The following is a 22,916-nucleotide window of genomic DNA, read 5'->3' as shown; positions in this document are numbered from 1 at the left end:
TCTCAGTTTGGTTACTTTCAGAGATCTGCCATAATTGACTCCATCTGGATCTGGAGAAATCTCCTCATTTGTGCAGTCCTTTTGAGCATCCTTGAGTGGCTTGAACTCCACTTGTTCCTCTAAGAAGCTGGGAGATGTGACCCTTGGGGGTCACGTCCTCTTAAACTGTTCCTCTGAATAGTCGTCTTTGAAGATTTTGCCAATTTGGTAGTTCTGTCCCTTGTTGTGGGAGTGGCTTTTCCCAAAAAGTCCAGAAAGTCAGATTTTGTTCCACAGAGGAGGGGGAGTTGAACTGACCAGAAGCCAGTGCCAATGGGACCTTTTAGGCCAAATTAAGAAACAAAGAGATTTATTAAAAATTGGCTCTTAGGCTGGGCTTAATTAAATCTAAGTCTGTCCCATAGGGGATGTACTGACACCTTTAAATTGTTGTAAAGGGTCAGCAGACAACAGTTACAAAGCTTTACAAAGAAAATGCAAAATGACCCCGATACTTAAGAATGTTTTTCCGGGTTGATAGATAAGCATTTGTCAGAGTCATTTTTCATCAGCTTGTCTATAAATATCCCAGAAGGGTTAGACCCATAAAGAAAAATCTTAAATTAACCGTAGTTAATAGTTTAGCAATGAATATAATATTACAGTACTACTAAACCTCTCTTATTACAGTTGGGAACATACACACAAACTTGTAAAAGGAGTTAAGACACCAATTTGGTACAGTGTCTTTTTATAACTATTTCAGAAGACTTATACTTAAAGAATACAAAGACGCCTAACATAAAAGAAGCCAGTAGCAGCATCGCAGTTTAAACCTTGAATTTTGGTTAGGTGATGTTTGTCAGTACTGTCAACATAGTACTGATTGTCAGTACAGTACTGATTTAAAAACCCTAAATTTTCCAACGGTTATGCGAAGGCAGTGCCAGTAATTTCAAATAGCCCCTGTTTTGATGCTCAATTATATACTATAAAACAATGTTTATTTAACCAATGTCAGATGAAACAATGTTTATCTGACAGACAGATGTCAGGCCTAAATGGCAGAACTTTTAGTATTTGTCACAAAGAGCAGAAATGTCAAAGACCTTATTAGATAAGCTGCACCTTAGATAAAAGAACTATAGCTGTTTACATGTATATACTTCTAACTCTATCAATGATTTTATGACATTTTAAATACTTGTAAAAGGCACTAACAGTATCAGACCATTTTAAAGAATTTTTACTTAGTTCAGACTTAGTTTCTTTAGTGTTATTAGAAAAATACCTTAGGGTTTCAAATAGGCTATGTAGAGAACTTGTTACCTTATTTTTGGTTAAGCAGAATCAAAGCATCTCTCGTTACTTAAGGATACAGAAAAGTGAATATGTCGGCTCCCCTTTTGCTGGTTAGTGGAAAGAGAGAGGGAAACAGGAGGGGGGGAAATCCATTCACCCCCTCCATCCCTGCACAAGGACTCCTGACTGGAATTCCCTCAGCTGGTGGAAATAGAAAAAGAGGAAAAGGAAAGGAGGAAAGTTGCCCTTTGATGGATTCAGGGCATCCCCCTTATATCTTGAAAGTCTCAATTGCAGGTCCTCTAGACCTGGCTTGCCTTAAAGGTCCTCAGCAGACATCTCTCTGAAACAAGCAGCAGGGGTCCCCCAACTTTCCACTGCTCCAGAGGGCCAGTCTCTTGCACCTCTGCATGAGAGTTCCTAATTGGGATGCTGATCCTGAATGCCAACACAACTACTAAAACATCAGAACTATTATATGCTGGGCAAAGAGACTGATACCAAAAACAACATGTAAAATGAAAAAATAATCTAAAGTAGGACAATCTGTTGATCGCTAAAATGGAAAGATCTTAATATGAACTTTTTTAACCAGTACAGACCCATTGCTCATGGTCAGTTTTCACATCAGGCCATGAGGTTGTAGTCAGCTTGTAAACTGAGAAGAATAAGAAAACAAGTACATTTTCTAAAAAGATAATAAGAAGCCAGTAAGATTAATGTCTCAAATGATTAAATACAGATAAGGGAGTAGATAAGGGAGTAGCATAAAGTTAGGAAACCAAATAACTGAGATGGCTTTGGAGAGTGATAGGAAATAAGCCCCAATATCCCACTGGAGGGTGAACTTTTGTTTGGTTTTGGTCAAATTTTGTTTCAGCCTATAGCACCAAAAATCCTGGAAAGTTATTTTGATAAAACAGAAACCCATCTTTAAACATACATTAGTACCTTAAATTTTGACCTTAGAAAACTGTCTAGACAAATTTTAACCTATAAACTAACCCAATCACATATATAAGCTTTAAGACCTTAATTTATATCTCAAAACCACCTTTGTAAAAACCTGAATTTAGATAACACTGTTTTAAATAAAACTCTTAAAAGAGAGTTCTATACCTTAAAAGACTCAGAAAGAAAATTAAATTAAACCATCTTTTTAGTAACAGCAATCTACAAGAACACATGGGACAATAAACCTAATTGTAAAAAAAAGTTAAATGTAAATTATACTCATGATCAAATGAAACAGGTTGAGATCGTTGTCCATCAATTTTCTTTAGTCCTAAGGCAGAGGATAGTTAGGCCTGGTTGGGATTATAACTTTAGATCACTTTTGAGACAGTTGTACACATTAACTTTATAAAAGTAGTTTAGGAACCATCCTGAGGACATCTGCACACACACACACACACACACACACAGATGTTATGACCTAAGCATGACAAAGAATATAAGCATGCATAATGAGCTCAAAAAAGTAAAAATTAAGTGGCCACAGTTGGTAGGAGACAAAGACATATACAGAGAACACACATAATGATACATAAAACAATCACAGTTCAGAGTGTACTCTTAAACCACTTCCTTGTCATTATCTTTAGAAGATTAGTCAATGTAAGAAAAATTATATTTCCTATCAAAGTGTATGTCACCCCCTTAGATTACTTAAAATTCCTCAGGTCACCATCTTAGGTGACTTGCATTGTTTAAAGGGTTCCTGCTTCTTCTGGATTCTTATATAGTCCCATTGCTGTGAAAATTGCCTGTCAAATTATGGCAAGCCTATTAGCCAATTGAAAAAGATTGTGAACCTTTGACCTGGACAAATCCCAGATGAGGGGCAGGTACGACTACATCAGGGATATAAAGAGAAGCCACTGTCAGCCATTTTGTGCTCAAGTGTCTGCTCAGCTGGAGTACATGCTTGCACCCTTTTGATTAAAAGAAATTGACTTGTCAAGATTTTCTGTCTCTCTTGTGTCTGTTTTCAGCACTGAAGGGTCTTTAATTCCAACAGTCAGCTAGATTCCTAAGTAGTTTATAACAGACCTTTTTTTTTTGTCCAATCTTCAACAGATTAATGTATCAAAAACAAATGTAAAAAAACTACTAATTTAGAGAATTTTGACCATAAACCAGTTATAATTTTCCTAGAAGATGGCAAGGTGGCATCACCAATGAGTTTCCTATTTCTAGGGAGTGACAAGATGATGCTGGATACATTGGTGGCTTCGTCGTGGTGGCAGCATTCCCTGTGACCACATGGTGTTTCCAAAGGGTCTCTCAAATGGAACACAAAGACATGTTACATGCAACATACAGGCTCAGAATAGCAATCTGTTATAGGAATAAAAGACATTTCCCTTTGAGGGATAGTGTCGGTGAGTTAGGCATGCTAATGAAAAGACCAAATAACTTGTCTATTTAAAATACCCACACATAAGGTCCCATTTTTTTTAAACTCTTGGCTGTAAATATGCCTAATTTTTGCTCTGTAGATAATGGGACATTTTTAAAAACATGTTATTTATGTTGTACTTTGCAAAATATCAACAGAGAACAGTTAAACTTTTGTAAGGAAAACACAAAGCAAAACCAATGATTAATTAGTACCATTAAGTTCTCCTTATCTCAAGTATATATTTAAAACTCATATTCTAGTGTAAAAAAATGACATCTTATTCATAGAATAATTTTGCCTTTAGAATAAATGAATTATACTTCATAGGTGACCAATGTCCAATTCTTAATTAAATGGCACTGTTTTTACTTAGAGAATTTAAGTACATTTACACCAACAAACAGTTGTGCAGCCTGAGGTGCCAGGGCAGCAGCAGGCTGCATAGACTGGCTAGGAGGGACTTTTTAGGCCCACGCTGAGAGGTGGGGCTGGAATGTCAGCCAGTGCTGAGAGGCGGGCGGGCCCAGATACTTGGGCACAAGTGTGTCCCTGGTTCTTCTGATAGGCAGCAGGTAAATGGTGGCCACAGGAATCACTTTCCAACTCCATTAATCTCTGTTTAAGATTAGGTAACTGGAGCCCAGAGGTCATCACAGGAAATTCTAAAGTTAGCCTAAATTCACTCTAAAGCCTAATTCACTTTTTACCCACAAGCAATCCATATCTTAAACAACTATGTTTGGAGCAGGAAGGGTTTTACAAGTGAATTTAAAAAAAAAAAAACAAAAACCCAAACCAAGGAGCTAAGCAGAGCAAAAGCTAGGAATTTCAAACAGAAATTCTACATCCATTACAGCAGGAACCAGCAGATCATTCAATGTCTCTCTTAATAAGACAATGACCCAAACTCAGAAAACCACACCAGGGCCAAAACAATATGAGGCTGAGAGCTTCTTAGTAAATATTTTAACCTAAAATCTGACCCTTGCTCTCACTTTAGAGTCAAGGCCTATGGCTCATTGGGTGGGGCATGCCCTCTCATGGCAAACAAGGTCACCATGGCTGAGGCCCACCATTGTTAGCATGCTTCCTGGGCCATGTGGCTGCCTGGGCACAAAGAGAAGGGAGAAAGCGGAGGGGGAAGGAAGTGTGCAGACCCACAGCAGCCACAGGAAAGAGGCAGCAGCTACCAAGGATGATAACTTAAGGACATATGGGCAGTCCTGATAGCCCTCTCCACCTGAGCCAGATGGTGAACTTGTTCCCTGCGGCACTGGCTAACTGTGTAACTAGCCCTTCCTAGCTGTGTGTCTATCAAGACATGGCCACAGCAGCTTGTGGGTACACATAGACCCCACATGCTTCATGCCACATGGGGCTGGGCTAATAAAGTGCATCCCAGCATCTCCCAGCAGCACGCTCTGGGCAAGATGCTGACACATAAGGAATGGCTTAGCAGAAAACAAATCAATAAACACAGCATTTTACCTTTTAACTTCTTAGCTGGCTTTGCCAAAAATGTTAGTGGCACTGGTGCAATCTATGATTAGAAGACTTCCAAATTCTTTGCATCCCACTAGGAAGAATCCCAGGACATGTGGGTATAAATGGAGTTTATTAAAAGTTAGGGAAGGGAAATACTGTAGGGAGTGGATTATGAGAAGCCTATGAGAACTTGACATAAGCACAGCTATGTCAAATTGGCAGGCTGAGGTGCAGAAGGGGGCGAAGGCAAAATGCAACACAGCTGCTTTTCCTAAATTGTTTATGTTCAGAGAAGTAGGATGGCAGGTTTCTCTTGTTGTAATGTCACACCCCTTCCCAAGAACTGTTGCTCCACCTCCTTATTTACCACTGTTTATAAAATACTCACTGAAGGAGGACCGGAGGGTGGATGGGATTGGATTGGAGGATGGATTGATTGGTTGGCTGTGGAAGCTATTGCCAGGGGCGGCTTATGAGAATGACACTGCTGCTGCTGATGATGCTGGCTGTTGTGTGTCTGTGAGTCTGAGGACCAAGACTTTAAGAGAGATTAAAGGAAACATGGGACAGTGTAAGTCTAAGGAAAGAGACTTTAAAGAATAGAAAAGAAGCAAGGTTTTAAAGAATAGTAAAGAAGTAAGGCCTTAAAGAAGAGAAGTGAAGTAAAAGAAGCATTATTAGAGTAAAAAAGCAAAAAGGCTGTTGTGTGTCTCTATCCAAGTGCCCAGCACACCTGGCCCCAACTTTGTGCATGTTTGTCTTCTATCCTTTGTCCTTTCTGCATCTCCAGTTGCCCACAGTTAGGTCAGTGGAACAGGAGCTCAAGAAAGCGCACAAGAAAATACAAGGGGAAGCATGGGGAGGCCCAGGTGGAAGCCAGAAGCCAAGACAGCATGTTTCTAGCTTTCAGTTGCTTTTAAAACCTACGATAACCTATGGGAATGGGAGAAGAATGAGATTCCCAGCCATTCATCAATGACTGGGAAGGGGCATGGGCGGTTCCCAGCCAGGTGAGGGTGGTTCCTGAGCCAAAGCACAATTAATCTAAGATGCAGTGGTTTTTTTTTCCTCTGAGTCCCTAATTTAGCCTGCCTCATTATGACATTTTCATACATGTACTACTGAGTATGTAGTCCAGAATGCATATGTTACTGGATGTTTTATTGAGTTGGTAGATTGTTACGTTTTTTTCAAAATAAACAAGACACCTTATGTAGGAGAATACATTGTACAGGGAAGCATCCTCTGAACAGTCAACAAGTAGTAATTAAATTGAACAATCTATGCAATGCAAATTAATTGATGAGCTGTACAAAGCAGCCTAGGGTCTTACTTCACCACTCTTAGGGAAAATGGGTAATTGGTGTTAATGCTTACAATAGGGAGAATAAGGAAGGATTCACTAAGTGTGAAAATACCATTTTTCTCACTTTGATAAGGAAAGTTTTCATTAAATTTAGGTTCCTCCTAATTGTAAAGGACTCTAATTTTGTGAATATTGCTCAGTCCTCTATCAAGTGCCCTCACGGAAGGCCAAAAGAATTCCTACTCCTCCAAAGACCATTCTAGAACAATCCAGTCCATCAGGGAGCATCAAGGAGATACCTAGGAGAGCCACTAGGAGAAGGTGCTTGGTTCCCTCTTCTGGCCACCATCAGATACCAAGGCAGAGCCTGGGTTGCTTATCCTGTGGGAGATTTCCAACTGGAGCCAACTGGTAAGGCCATGTCTCCATCTGCTCCAAGGAGACAGTTCCTTGGAAACAGAATAACACAATTTTTAGAATAAAAATACTTTTGCAAAACGGTTCTATAAAAACATACTGACCCTAAACCCCAGGAGATGAGTTTCTACAATTCAGGGGTTAGTGACAAGTCCAGTCCAAAGTCTTATAGGAAAAGGGGGCAAAGCAGTTAGTATTGACACAGATAAAAAACATGGGCTCTTTTTCAACCAAAAAATACTCCAGAATAAAAGCAGATCAAAAAAGTAATTTTCTTTATTCTGCAGTTCTTGGAGAAAAAGAGGGATTCATTTCCTAGAACTGTCTTCACAAATCATAAACTCAATATGGGGAAAAACACCTGAGCATACAAAGCATGTTTGATATGTTGCAAATCCTTGACATTTGAAACTTTTAGTGCCATTCTCCAAAGTCCAATAAACTGAACATAAAATTCTGGATTCACAGTCAACCTGCATCAATAATCTCCTACAGATGAACCAATTCAAGTTATAATACATACATACATGGGAATGTCACAAGGAAACTCCCTGTGTAGCTATCTTAAATGAATAAAAATATCATTTTCTTTCCTTTGCAAAATCAGAGAACAGTAGGGCAGAACAGGTCCTGCCTGAGGGGGCTGGTATCAGTGGGAGGGGAGTGGCAGGGAAAGGACATGGAGGGTGAATATGGTGCAAATACTGTGTACACTTGTATGTAAATGGGAACATGAGACCTGTTGAAACTATTCTGGGAAAGGGGAAAAAGGGAATAAAGGAGAATGGTGGAGGGGCTGAATTCAAGTATCATATATTGTAAGAACTTTCATAAATGCCACGATGTACCCCCACCCAGCACAACAATAAAAATAAATTTAAAAAAACCTCCTACAATTTAACAATATAGAGGATAAATCTCTACATTTACACTTGTAAACAGATGTTAAAAGGAGATTTGGAATTAAGAAGCTATGTGTGGAGTCAAAACTTAAGACATTAACATGGGAATTAACAAAGAAATGCAATCATAGATTGACCTTAGGAAAGATCTTTTCAGTTTGGAGGTCCAGAGTTAAGACAGGTTTTCTTAATATATTTTTCCGTGAATTAAAAAGTGGAAGGATGACATTATTTTCCAAATCACAAGAAACTAAGAAATTTTGGTGACTGCACTGTTACTTGGGCCCTAGTTTTCTTTTTTCCTTTCAGAAAACTTCAACATTAAAGGTTTGAGAATAAAAAATAATTGATTCTTCCTACATTCTGTGCATTGAAAATACACCAAATCTTGACTTCATTGAAATGTTCTTATTGCTTTCCTCCTCAGATGATCGCTGGATTAGGAGCTATAAGAAAAGAGCAAGTGTTGACAGATTTTTCTCACCTGAGCACAAAGCACTTTGTTGAGGGCTCTCAAAAAAACACATCAGATCCCAGGAGGTTCCTGCCCTCATTTTTTTAATTGGAATGTTTTAGTTTTTCAGTTTCACTGGAGAAATACAAGAGAAAATGGAAAATATGATAATGCAAGAGATTAATGAAGATTCAATACATAATCAGAAGGGATTTTATAAAGCAGACTATTAGCAGAATCTAGGGTAAATAAAGTATTATTAGGAAACAAAATCAAAGGGGTTACTATACATAGAAAAGACCTGGGAAGGTATCACAGAGAGGGGTCAAAATCAGGTTTTCAAAGATGAACAGGACTGTGATAGGCATAATAAAAGGGAAAGGTATTTTGCTGTGCCAACTGATACCCAAAGGTGAGAAAATCCAGGGGACAGGATTGAATAATTTCATTGGACCACAAGATAAATGCATGCCTCTGAAGAGAGACTGAAAAACTGCATCTTGTGGAAGATCTTGAAAGTAAATGTAAACTTGGGCTTTGGACTTTCCTTTGCTAGAGGGAGAGAGAGAAAAAGAGAGAAGGAATAAGGGAGAAAGAAGCCCCTCTTTGATTCTCCAATACTGACACAAACAATATTTTTAACAAGATCAATAATAAAACACAAAGCCGGGTGCTGGTGGCTCACACATGTAATCCTAGCTACTCGGGAGGCAGAGATCAGGGGATCAAGGTTTGAAGCCAATCCAGGCAAATACTTCATGAGACCCTATCTAGAAAATACTCAACACAAATAAAACAGCTAAGGAAGTGACTCAAGGTATAGGCCCTGAGTTCAAATCCCAATACTGCAAAAATAGAAGTAAATAAAATAAAACATATAGGACAGTATATAAGGGAAATCCAAGAATTAGTTGGACCAGGTCAAAAAATAGAACTCCTATAAAAGTTCATATAAAGTAACTGCCAATTATTTAAATGTTTTCTACATACCGATCAATATCATTATAAAGGAATTCTCTGCCAGGCACCAAGAATTCTGGATCGCCTTCTACAGTCACTTTGCTTAAAAGAAACTAGGTCTACCTAACTTCCAAGAAGTTAGGATCTTCTCTGAATTCTGCCTAACTCAAAAGAAAAATGAGAGATGCAAAGAAAAGAACATAACTCTGTCCATTATGTGGATAGAGGTCTTTTTGATATTTTCGCCAAGATGTTAGAAGGAGAGAAAGTAATGAAAAGTGACACTATTCAGAGGAGAAGGGACTGAGAATGTAGGGTGCCAGGAGAAAGAGCAAAAGGAGGTTTCCCCAGGAACACGTAAGAACAGATCATCCACTATCAGATTACCTTGAGAATCTGATTTACCTAAAACTCTTCCTGCAAGTGAAGAACACCCAATCCAAGGCAACTGGAATGTCTAGGATACTGGGTTCAGGTACAGCTTTGAGTAGGGTTCAGATGATATGATCAGGACCCATTTAATCTCTTTCCATTTCTTTGATCTGCCTTCTTCTGTACTGACTATTTCTAAATAGGCTCTCACTCTCACCCTACAACTGCAAGAGGCTATAGCATTTCTCGTCCACAACCTTTCAACTTCAAGACCAGCAGAAAAGAGAGTTTGCTCAAAAAGCAAAACCGCTTTGTCTTCCTTATTATGTTTGTGTCTTTTCTTCAACAAAATTAGTGATAAGGGCAGAACAGAACCTCCCTGGAACTGAAGAGGGGACGGGGGGAGAGACTGGAGGACGGGGGCATGGGGGAGAAATGACCTAAACAATGTATGCACATGTGAATAAATGAATTTTTTTAAAAAAGAGAGAGTTTGCTTTAATGATGCAGCTTGAAGTCAGGTACCCATCTCTTATCCAAGCATTCTGGCTAGAGAAATGGATGGTGTGGCCCATACCTAGGTCTCATGCCCCACCTCCCTACAGTCAGGCATGGTATCAATTTCTCTTGAAACGCAATGAACTAAGAGAAAGATGTCCCCCGATGAACCATGAGGGTGTGCTTTCCTAGAAGGGGAAATAGATGCTATAGGCACAAACAACTAAATTATGACTTTCATCCTAATTGACCTGGAGAGTTTTTATTCTGGAGTTCAAGAATCCTGAAAGACATCAGAGATGATATAAATTTGAGAAGCAGACAAGCATGAATTAAAACCTACCTCCAAGTTTTAGTCACCACATGATCCAAAGGAAGTTATACTTAAGTGCTCTGATCCTCAACTCCTTAAATATGATACAGTGACAATAGCTTTCTTATAAACATACCAGAAAGTCTTAAATAATATTTCTTCACTTAATAACTGACTCTTACAAATCCCAATAAAAATGATAATAATCACGCTGGTGATGTTCAGGAATATGGTTATTAACCTATTTTCCTGTGCTCAGCAGACTTCTTAATGATACGAGCTAATCTGACAAACATGCAGTAGCAATCCTATTCCATGTATTAACCGTTCTTTGATTTACAACCTTTTTTGTACAGGCCTCAGATTAATTCCTCTAGCTTTACACTTTCTAAGGATAAGAGTAAAGGAATTAAGACAGCTAATTCTGGCACCTGGGCAGGTTGTAATACCTTACACCTGTGTCAGCTCCACATTAAGACATATTAGACTATTGGATATACCCTATTATTCCATAATCCAGAATTAGTAATATGGTAGTAAGGCCTAAAAGAAGGCAACACAATTTGCATTCTTCTAGTGAATTCATTTGCTTCCAAAAAATGTGTAATGTTTAAGCTCTAGGTAAATATTGCTTACTCAACAGAATTTGGACATCATCTTGTAAGTACTCTCAAGTTCTTTGGTTGTAAATTGAATACTTCTCTTTCCCACAAAGTTAAAGATTTCAATTAGTTTTGCCCTAGAAAGTCAGAACTTCATTACTATTTAAAAAAAAAAAAAGCGCCAAATCCCAGAAAGCTGTCCAAACATTGAAAAGCCCTGTTTATTTAAAACAAGCACATTTTGCTTGTGTCACACTCTCTGCATCCAAAATTTTGGCATTCTCCACAAAAATCTCTTTTCTTGAACGACAGAAATATTCAGAGTTTATCACTTCCTGTTGGCAGAACCTAATGAAGTAGGCTTACCAATAGAAATGGACAAATCCTCTCAAAGCCTCTCGAATCTTCCCAAGGTCTAGGACAGTAGAACTTCCACCTGCAGTATGGAAAGTCCTGGCTTCTTTTTTTCCCTGAAAAAGTGCTGCCTGAACTTCCGCTTCTCAATGACACTGGGAAGGACTTGCTCAGACCATTAGATGGAAGGCAATATTTCTCTGCACATTTTAATGGGTGCATATTTCTAATACATTTTCTATGTCCTTTCTTTGCCTTTCACTATTACTAAAAATCCTCAGAAGGCCTTATAGCTCTGTCCATAATTCAACTTGTCCTCACCCAATTTTATTCCACCTTAGAGGATAAATAATAGCTGATTACTGTCACTCTTGTCTTGTGAGAATCCTTAACATCAGAGAAGAAGCTCAAAGTTTTATAATTTTGGTTATAATCTGAAAGAGGTTTTTTTCAACACATACATATTTTTTACTTAGTACCAATAAAATGATATGAGTAATAAATTATGACCAAGCAAATCTTTTGAGTCAGAATCTTTTGAGTCTATTGCTCTCACTTTAAATGGGACTTTGTCTCCTGCTCCCATTTCCATCCTAACCTCAAAATACATTTGTTCCTCTTCAAGTTTTTCTGTGGCATCTTTCAGCATCTAAAATAGGGAAATGTTTCTTAAGTTTTATTTTTTTTAGTTAGTATCCACGCACATTATGAGGGGATTTCATTGTGGTGATTCCACACATGCATACAATGTACTTTTCACCCACTCCATTATCTTTCCCCTTTTCCAGTAGTGTGCGTTGGGTTTCGTTATGCTGTCTTCATATAGATATGTGTAGGGTACTTGATCCTCTTCACTCCATAGTACCCTTTCCTTTCCCTCTCCCCTTCCCTGTTTCCACTGATCCCATGGCCCATTTTTATTACCATTATCATCATTTTAGGCCTAGGTTCCACATTAGTGGGAGCATGTGATGTTTGACCTTTTGAGCTTGGCTTATCTTGCTCAGCATTATGACCTCCACTTCCATCCATTTTCCTGAAAATGACATAATTTCATTTTTCTTTATGGCTGAGTTATATTTTATGTTATGTATGTATACATATATACATATTTATATTTTTTCCTTTATTTTTTTCCCATTCATCAGTTATTGGGCACCTCAGCTCATTCCACACCTTGGCTATTGTGAAGAGAGCTGTAATAAACATGAGTATCCAGATATCTCTCTCATATATTAATTTATGCTATTTTGGATATATGCCCAAAAGTGATGTGGTGGGGTCCACCAAGGAAAGTGGGCTGGTGGAGTGGCTCAAGTTGTAGAGTGCCTGCCTAGCAAGTGTGAGACCCCAAGTTCAACCCCTCAGTGTTGCCTAAAAATAAACTAAACTTTTAAGTAAGCTTAGACTTACTTAAAAATAATGTCTATTTTTAGTTTTTTGAGGAACCTCCACACTCATTTCCACAGTGTTTGCACTAGTTTACATTCCCTCCAACAGTGTATGAGGGTTCATTTTTTTCCCATATCTTCATCAGCATTTGCTGGTGTTTGTTTTCTTGATGATTGCCAATCTCACTGGGGTGAGATGGAATGTTAGTATAGTTTTGATTTGCATTTCCTTTATGGATAAGGATGTTGAACATCTTTTCATGTATTTATTAGCCTTTGTATGTCTTCTGAGAGCTGTTTGTTCAATTTGTTTGACCATTTAGTAATTGGATTATTTGTTCTTTTGCTCTTTAGTTTTTTGAACTCTTTGTATATTCTAGATATTAGTCCCTTATTTGTTGAATAGCTGGCAAACACTTTCTCCCATTCTGTGGGTTGTCTCTTGATTCTAGTAATTGTTTCTTTTGATGTGCAGAAACTTTTTAATTTGAGGTAGTCCTACTTATCAATTCTTGCTTTTATTTCCTGGGCAGTTCGAATCCTGTGTCTTCCAGAGTTTTTGTTATTATTTTTCTGTAGTAGTTTCAAAGTTTGAGGTCTTACATTAAGATCTTTGGTACTTTTGGAGCTGATTTTTGTACAGGGTGAGAAAGTAGGCATCCAGTTTCAGTTTTCTGCATGTAGAAGCATCATTGTTGAAGAGGCTTTCCTTTCTCCAGTGTATATTTTTGTCTCCTTTATCAAAAATCAGATGTCTGTAGTTGTGTGGTTTCATTTCTGAGTCTTCTATTCAGTTGCATTGGTCATCAAGTCAGTTTTTGTGCCAGTACTATGCTATTTTGTTACTATGGTTCTACTATTGTGATATTGTGATACCTGCAGCATTATTCTTTTTGTACAGGATTGCTTTTACTACTCAGGGTCTTTTATGCTTCTATACGAATTTTAAGATTGGCTTTTCTATTTCTATGAAAAATGACACTGGGATTCTGATAGCATTGCACTGAATATGTAGATTGCTTTCAGTAGTATAACCATTTTCACAATATTTATTCTGCCAATCCAGGAACATGGATGGTCCTTCCATCTTCTGCTACATTCTTTGGTTTGTTTCTTTAAGGTTTTATAGTTTTCACTGTAGTGGTCTTTCACCTTCTTGGTTAAGTTTGCAACTAGGTGTTTATTTTGAGGCTATTATGGATGGGTTTTTTTTTGTGATTTCTTTCTCAGTCTAATATATAGAAGAACTACTGCTTTTTGTTTGTTGCCTTTATATCCTGATACATTGCCAAAAGTACTTATCAGATCTAGGAGTTTTTTGATGGACTCTTTGGGGTCTTTTAGGTATAGAATCCTATAATCTGTGAATAGTAATAATTTGACTTCTTCCTTCCTATTTGAATCCCTATTATTTCTTTCTCTTGCCTTATTACTCTGTTTAGGAATTCCAGTATTATACGGAATAAGAGATAAGAGTGGGGAAAGTGGGCACCCTTGTCTCATTCTTGACATTAGAGATTATTTCAGTCTCTCCTCATATAATCTGAAAGATTCTTAGAGTGTGCTTTTTCATATTGGAAATGTCATAAAAAGAACTGCTTTCAACAACAACAATTGCCAGGTGCAGTGGTTCAAGCCTCTAATCCTAACTACTTGGAGGGATGGAGATCAGGAGGATTGTGGTTTGAGGCCAGCACAGGCAAAAAGTTCCAATGACCGTCATCTCAAGAAATAACTGGTGGAGTGGTGCACATCTGTGAGCTTAGCTACACAATGCAGTGCAAATAGGAGGATCGTGTTCCAGGACGGCCTGGACATAAAAGGAGACCTTATCTCAAAGACAACTAAAGCAAAGTAGGCTGGTGGAGTGGCTCAAGTGGTAGAGTGCCTACCTAGCAAGAGTGAGACCCCAAGTTCAACTCCCCAGTATTGTCTAAAAATAATAAGAAAAACAAAAGCAAACAAACCCTCAATTCTAGGGAACTACATTTAAAAATCTAGTTTCCTAACATCTTCTAGTAGATTGGTAGGTCATCAGTAGGTCATGCCACATTTATAACATTCTATTTCAGAAGTACTTTAGGAAATGAAAGAGGGCAAGATGTGTCCCAATGTATGTGCACTCAAAGAAACATCAAAATGTATGGCTTACATCATGACTTAAGATACTTTTCTTTCATCACTGTGCTCAGCAAGGATGAGGGCTGCACAGGTGAAAGTTCAAACCAAACAAAAATCAACGGACTCTAATAAAAGCTGGTCATGTGTGGTCAGAAGATAGTCAAGCCCAGAACTTGTGGTTCCTTTCTAGTAAGCAAAAGAATTTCTTGTGTGTGTGTGCAGGACTGGGGTTTGAACTCAGGGCCTACACCAGCCCTTTTTTTATGACAGGATTTTTCAAGAAAGTATCTCCCAAACTATTGCCCAGGTTGCAATCCTCCTGATCTCTGCCTCCTGAGTAGCTACCATTACTGGCACCGGGAGCAAAAGCATCTTTGAATGAGACACTCACTTTACTAAACCTATCTGTGTGAGGTTTGTAAAAATGTAGATTTCTAATATTCTCTTTCAAGAGAAAAAAACTAAATTGTCTTCTGGGCTACACTTTTAGATTAATGATGCCAGTAGAACAGAGCACTTTCTTAAATTACCATAAAAATGAAATTTCTCAGCTTATATCTTGTTAACCTATCAATCTGACAGCAAATACTCCCTCCTTCCCACAACAGCTAGTTTCCCTGGAAGATATCAGCTCTTATCTTTAGATCCTGATATTAAAAAAAAAAAAAACTCTTGAAAATCAAATTCCATTTATGAGCTCTGTTTTTATTTATTTCTCCCACTCCAATTTTACCATTATGCTTTCAAAAGACAAACATGTTTTGATTTCCTAGAATTTGATTTCATCTTTCCTTCGACCTATAGTCACTAGCTTTTTACAGAACTTTTTACTTTTAAAACATTTCTAAAAGTTGAAGGAAACTAAAATTCTGGGAAATTAAACAAGGCTTACTATATGTCAATAACCTCTGCCCCCTCCTCCCAACTGACTAGTTGCAAGAGCCCAAGAGAGAAGAGCAGATGGTGAGAAGTCAAGTAACCTACATCAGATGTCTTTCCGCCCCCTTCTTCTCCCCCATGCTATATGCCAGCTTCTTTGCTAGGCACTTAGCTGACAGCAGTGAACAAGACAACCACAGTCTCCATCCTTATGCAGCTTCCAGTCAAGAGTTCCTGCCATCACAAAGCAACATGTTAAATGCCACAGTGAGGACACAAGGGAGAACACCCCTCACCATCCTCAGAACAGACTTCATGGGTTTGCAACTTGATTAGTTGAATTACTGCTCTGTTGTCTATCTAGAAATTCTTATATTTTTCACAAGGGCTTCCACAGTTGTACTGCTGTGGGCTCTGCAAACTATGCAGCCAGTCATGTCACCCTGGTTATTCAAAACTCAGAAGTGGGCCCTTCTCCCTCTCAGGCTCTGAAACAGGTTCCAATGACCCAGCATGCTTCCTTTGCCTCTTTAGGGCACCACTGCATTCGTTATTCCTGGGGCTTGCCACCCCTAATTTGGCTACAAAACACTGCCTGGTTCATTGCCTCTCTGCATCTTAGCTGATCCCAGTAGTATAATTTTGTATTTCAATGGTCTTTAGATAATCACAAAGAGAAACAAAACTAATCAAAATGAAGGTTCTATAAAGTTACTAACAAAGCAAATGGCAGAGCACTTACTTTAGCTCATCTGGTTCTGTTTTTACTTTTTTAATAGAGATGGAACAACAATAGCAACAACAAATCCACCTGTCAGGATGAATAGCAGTTGTCTTTCAGCAACTCAACAGATTTGGTGTCATTCAGATCTCTGGGTTCTTGGGTCCCAAGAAAGAGAACTCTTGAAGTGCTCATTAAAAAGGCTAAGACTCCACAAGGACCCAGGCACAGGCAAGACAGGTCCAAGTCAGAAGCAGGGGCCCATTTAATTCTCACAGTACCTCTACAGGGTACATCCTACTATTAACAACCATTTTAAAGAAGAGAACATTAATGCTCAAAAGCACAAACTGTGCTGAGGACCCACAGCTACTGGGTAGAGACCCAAATTCAGACTGCCTGACCCCAGCACCTCCACTTTTTACCTCTTTGCCACACACTCTCTGGGAGCCTAGTCTTAATGCAATGCCTCCTTATTATCCCCTAAAGAATCTTCACTGCTGTCCAAACAGGAAGAAATAGAAACAAGGAGCCCCAGTCCCCCAGCCCTACCCACTAGCAGTCAGGACCCCATTGTAAATACCTAGCTACTAGGGGAGCAAGCCCTGGAGAAAAAGGGAACAGGGAGCCAGAGAGGACAGGCCTGCACCATAGAACGGGACAGGAAAAACACAGCCTTCCTCTTTCCAGTAGCTGCCCCTGAGAGAGTGTCATACATGGAGAAGAAAGGCTTGGGAGCCAAAGACAGATGTGTGAGTTCACAACACAGAAGACACCCCTGAGAGGGACTGGAGCCATTGCCACTGACACAGAGGAACCATTTTTAGCAGTTTCTGTAGAATGGAAACCATGAAGAAAGGATGATTGCTAAATTTAATTTTGAGGAAGCCTTCTAAGTTGAATAAAGTATGTACACTGCCCTTCTAAAGTTACAGTTAAAAAGCCAAGATTATTCTTTAAGACTTCTGAAGTTCAACTGCTATGTCTTTGATGCAGTATCAACATATACTGTATGAGACCCTGGGATTTATTTAAGTTACAGAGAAAACAAATCAGCACTTTACCACCATTTTTACTGCTTTGGAAATAACTAGAATCTTCCCTGGGATGATTCATCCTCCCCATGATATCTGCCCCTAACCATAATTCCAGTAAATATTAGGTACTTTTTTCTACTCGAGAGAAATCCTTTTTTTGTTTTAACAAAAAAGACCAGAAATCAGACATTGGAGTTCTTAAGACACTCATCAGCAGAAAGGGAAAATTCCAGTACAATATAATCAGTTACCTAGGGAACAGAAACTAAGCCATATATACAATGACTAGATGTTCTCTTTCCAAAGTGTTAAAAATAAGGTTTAATAAAGGGGGCCCAGCAGGGACTTGGTTTTCCCTAATAGATATCTGGCTTCTAGATGAACATGTTAGCCTCTGGAGGACCCTGGGAGCATAAGTATTTTTGAGATAATTGGTCATCATTTGGTGGAGCATTTTACCAATTTTTCACCTTACTAAAATCTTGGCTAAAGAGTCATTAAATTCTATTTACTCTTCAAGAACTGACTTCCTAATCTACAAAGCAGAGTCATGAAATAATGACAGTCACATCATATCAGGAGATGAAATTAGGAGGTTATTTTCACCTTAGCAGGGAATAATTCACCTGGTAAACAACCCAGAAATAAAAAAAGGCTAAAAAGTCAAAAATAAAAATCTTGCCATCAAGTTAACTCCCAAGCTGCTGTAAAGATTTGCCTTTATTAGCAAAAATATATTTTTCTAGACTCAGTAAAGAAAAACCACTTCCTGAACTAGGGACTGGCTCCAGGAACAGCACTGCAAGGTAAGAGGAGCATTTTCTCTTCCAACTTCTGCACAAAGCCACTCAGTACAATCCAATTTCCAAGTAGGGGAATAATTCCTGTAAACTTACCCAGACCTCCCATCACTAAGGGAAATAAGTTACTCTCTGTCATATTGTGCTCAGGAACCTAAAAAGTAAACCATCCCAATACATCAGTTGTTGGGGGTTTTTTCCCTCTTTTTTTTTTTCTTTGAGATAAATTTCAATGGTGTTTAGAACATCCACAGTGTTGTGCAACCACCACCTCTACCTATTTCCAAGACATTTCCATCACTCTAAAAAATACTGCTATTCATTAAGCATTTTTCCCCGTTTGCCCTTCCCCCTATGCCCTTAGCAGTCAGTTGTCCTCTATCTGCATGGATTTACTTATTATGAATGGGAACGTATGTGACTTTTCTGTCCAGCTTCTTTCTCTTGCCATACCGTTTTTACGATTCATTCACGCAGTAGCATATACCAGCATTTTATTATTTCTCATGGCTGAATAATATTCAGTTACAATGGATATCCTTCTTTAGTTTATCCATACATCATTTTGGTTGTTGCCACCTTTGGACTCTTGTGACTACTGCTGTTATGAACTGAGGCCCTTACTATTAATATAAATATTTTGTTCCTACAAAGCTCTTTATAATCCTCATTTATTTGTATCAAAGCCCTCACTTGGTTCTCTAAAAATTTGATCCATGTAACTTTTCTCTCAGGACTACTTCAAAGACACAAAAGATGTACATACAAATAATTCTAAGTCATCAGTTTACTAAACAGTAAAACTCAGGTCTGATTTTTCACAAGAAAGCTCTGTACAGCTTCTAGTCCTTCTTAACTGTTATATTTTTATTTAGGTCCAACTCTCCTTGAACAGGTGAGGCCATGAAGATTCATTTCACACTTCAAATGCCATTCAGAACTATGGCTGGACTTTAGGCTCCCAAAGAGAAGGATTATGCTTTATTTAACATTATAGATTAGCATCTCAGACAGTGTCTAAGTAGCAGCAGAGAGATAGCACCAAAAACAAGTTTGGAGAGAAAGAAGAGGCAACAAAAGGAAAGGAGGAAATGACTTGTGCTAAACAGACTCACATTGTCAGAGTTTTTCTTGCACCTGTGACTTCCTGATCATTGTGGTCTTTTCCACACATTGAGAACATGAGCCACGGAAACCTTGGAGAAAGTCTCTGAACTGAAAGTAAAATCATTGGAAAATGTTGTGGCCCAATTCCATTCAGTAAAGCTGCTACCACAGCGTTAGGCCTTTATTTCCTTTCTGTTATGGAGCAACTGCACTATGTGAAAACAAAAACCAACATGAAAAAGAAAAGCAACAATAGCATCAAAAAGAATACTTTATAAAGAAGATTAGTTCCATTGTACTACTTCAAGGTCAATGCATCGACCTTTCTCTTTGTATCTAGAGAAATTATAGCTCTGAGTATGTCCTTATTTGTAGGTGAGCCCAGGGTTTATATACAATCTTATACAAAAAAATGTAGTTTTCATGTTAATGGAGCAAGTATCAGAAGATGGATTCTGATCCAGAATCATAAAGTGTCAGAAGTCTGCCCAATTCAGAGTCCCAATCTTTTTCCCTCTCCCAGTACGTAGGAAAATGACATTCCTATAGCACTTTGGGTTAAGTGGATAGCTGCTTACAGCTGGAGGCAATGGGCCTGAACCTGCTGGCTGAGAGGGATGGGATTTTTTTTTTAAGTTTCCCCAGAGGGGTGCACCATTTCTGGAGGTACTGCAATACCAGATAGATGCATGGAGTGGACAAAGCAAGCTCTGTTCCAAAAATCCATTTCATGTACTGTCCTCAAATAGAGAACATATCAGATACTAAACTGATAAGAACACATGCTACACTTGATCTTAGTCAAAAGGTCAAGAAGTGACCAGGGATGGTTTTTTTGTTTTTAACAAAAGAAACAAAACCCAACCAACAAACTATAGTGACTAGTTGCAGGTTATTACCAGCAACCCTCTGTTTATTACCTTATGATAACTTAGTGCATAAAATTTTCTTCCCTGAACGGAGAAAAACTGAAACCATTCCCTCTAAAATCAGGAACCAGACAAGGATGCCCACTATCTCCACTCCTATTCAACATAGTACTGGAATTCCTAGCCAGAGCAATTAGGCAAGAAGAAGGAATAAAAGGAATACAAATAGGTAAAGAAACTGTCAAAATATCCCTATTTGCAGATGACATGATCCTATACCTTAAAGACCCAAAAAACTCTACTCAGAAGCTTCTAGACATCATCAATAGCTATAGCAAGGTAGCAGGATATAAAATCAACATAGAAAAATCATTAGCATTTCTATACACTAACAATAAGCAAACTGAAAAAGAATATATGAAAACAATTCCATTTACAATAGCCTCAAAAAAAATCAAATACCTAGGTGTAAACCTAACAAAAGATGTGAAAGACCTCTACAAGGAAAACTATACACCTCTGAAGAAAGAGATTGAGGAAGACTATAGAAAGTGGAGAGATTTCCCATGCTCATGGATTGGTAGAATCAACATAGTAAAAATGTCAATACTCCCTAAAGTAATCTACATGTTTAATGCAATTCCCATCAAAATTCCAATGACATTCATTAAAGAGATCGAAAAATCTACCATGAAATTTATATGGAAGCACAGGAAGCCACGAAGAGCCAAGGCAATACTCAGTCAAAAGAACAATGCAGGAGGTATCACAATACCTGACTTCAAACTATATTACAAAGCAATAACAATACAAACAGCATGGTACTGGCACAAAAACAGACATGAAGACCAGTGGAACAGAATAGAGGACCCAGATATGAAGCCACACAACTATAACCAACTTGTCTTTGACAAAGGAGCTAAAAATATACGATGGAGAAATAGCAGCCTCTTCAACAAAAACTGCTGGGAAAACTGGTTAGCAGTCTGCAAAAAACTGAAACTTGATCCATGTATATCACCCTATACCAAGATTAACTCAAAATGGATCAAGGATCTTAATATCAGACCTCAAACTCTAAAGTTAATACAGGAAAGAGTAGGAAATACCTTGGAGTTAGTAGGTGCAGGTAAGAACTTTCTCAACGAAACCCCAGCAGCACAGCAACTAAGAGATAGCATAGATAAATGGGACCTCATAAAGCTAAAAAGCTTCTGTTCATCAAAAGAAATGGTCTCTAAACTGAAGAGAACACCCACAGAGTGGGAGAAAATATTTGCCAACTATACATCAGACAAAGGACTGGTAACCAGAATATATAGGGAACTTAAAAAACTAAATTCTACCAAAACTGATGAACCAATAAAGAAATGGGCAAGTGAACTACATAGAACTTTCTCAAAAGAAGAAATTCAAATGGCCAAAAAACACATGAAAAAATGCTCACCATCTCTAGCAATAAAGGAAATGCAAATTAAAACCACACTAAGATTCCACCTCACCCCTGTTAGAATAGCCATCATCAGCAACACCACCAACAACAGGTGTTGGCGAGGATGTGGGGAAAAAGGAACCCTCTTACACTGTTGGTGGGAATGTAAACTAGTACAACCACTCTGGAAAAAAATTTGGAGGCTACTTAAAAAGCTAGACGTCGATCTACCATTTGATCCAGCAATACCACTCTTGGGGATATACCCAAAAGACTGTGACACAGGTTACTCCAGAGGCACCTGCACACCCAAGTTTATTGCAGCACTATTCACAGTAGCCAAGTTATGGAAACAGCCAAGATGCCCCACCACCGACGAATGGATTAAGAAAATGTGGTATCTATACACAATGGAATTTTATGCAGCCATGAAGAAGAACGAAATGTTATCATTCGCTGGTAAATGGATGGAATTGGAGAACATCATTCTGAGTGAGGTTAGCCTGGCCCAAAAGACCAAAAATCATATGTTCTCCCTCATATGTGGACATTAGATCAAGGGCAAACACAACAAGGGGATTGGACTTTGAGCACATAATAAAAGCTTTAGCACACAAGGGAGGGGTGAGGATAGGTAAGACATCTAAAAAATTAGTTAGCATTTGTTGCCCTCAACACAGAGAAACTAAAGCAGATACCTTAAAAGCAACTGAGGCCAATAGGAAAAGGGGACCAGGAACTAGAGAAAAGGTTAGATCAAAAAGAATTAACCTAGAAGGTAACACACACGCACAGGAAATTAATGTGAGTCAACTCCCTGTATAGCTATCCTTATCTCAACCAGCAAAAATCCTTGTTCCTTCCTATTATGGCTTATACTCTCTCTACAACAAAATTAGAAATAAGGGCAAAATAGTTTCTGCTGGGTATTGAGGGGGTATTGGGAGAGGGAGGGGGTGGAGTGGGTGGTAAGGGAGGGGGTGGGGGCAGGGGGGGAGAAATGACCCAAGCCTTGTATGCACATATGAATAATAAAAAAAATTTTTTTTAAACTTTTCTTCCCTGTTTGAATCTTTCACATGAGCACCATACAATCTTTACAATGGCAATTTGAAGCTGGCCATAATAGTCCCATTTTATAGATAAGAAAGCTAAAACTAAGTGTGATCAAATGATTTATCTAATTATACAGCTAAAAAGTAGCAGATCTA

At 38.4% G+C, this 22,916-nt stretch overlaps 1 pseudogene; it reads right to left on the bottom strand.

Annotated features, from left to right (window-relative positions):
• Positions 1-20,048: 20,048 nt before the first annotated feature.
• LOC141415129 (U2 spliceosomal RNA) lies at positions 20,049-20,225 on the bottom strand (annotated as a pseudogene).
• Positions 20,226-22,916: the final 2,691 nt, after the last annotated feature.

The sequence above is a fragment of the Castor canadensis genome, chromosome 12 (genome assembly GCF_047511655.1).
Source record: "Castor canadensis chromosome 12, mCasCan1.hap1v2, whole genome shotgun sequence".
NCBI lineage: Eukaryota > Metazoa > Chordata > Mammalia > Rodentia > Castoridae > Castor > Castor canadensis.
The sequence above is the reverse complement of the archived record's forward strand: the minus strand, read 5'-3'. Positions and strand labels throughout refer to the sequence as shown.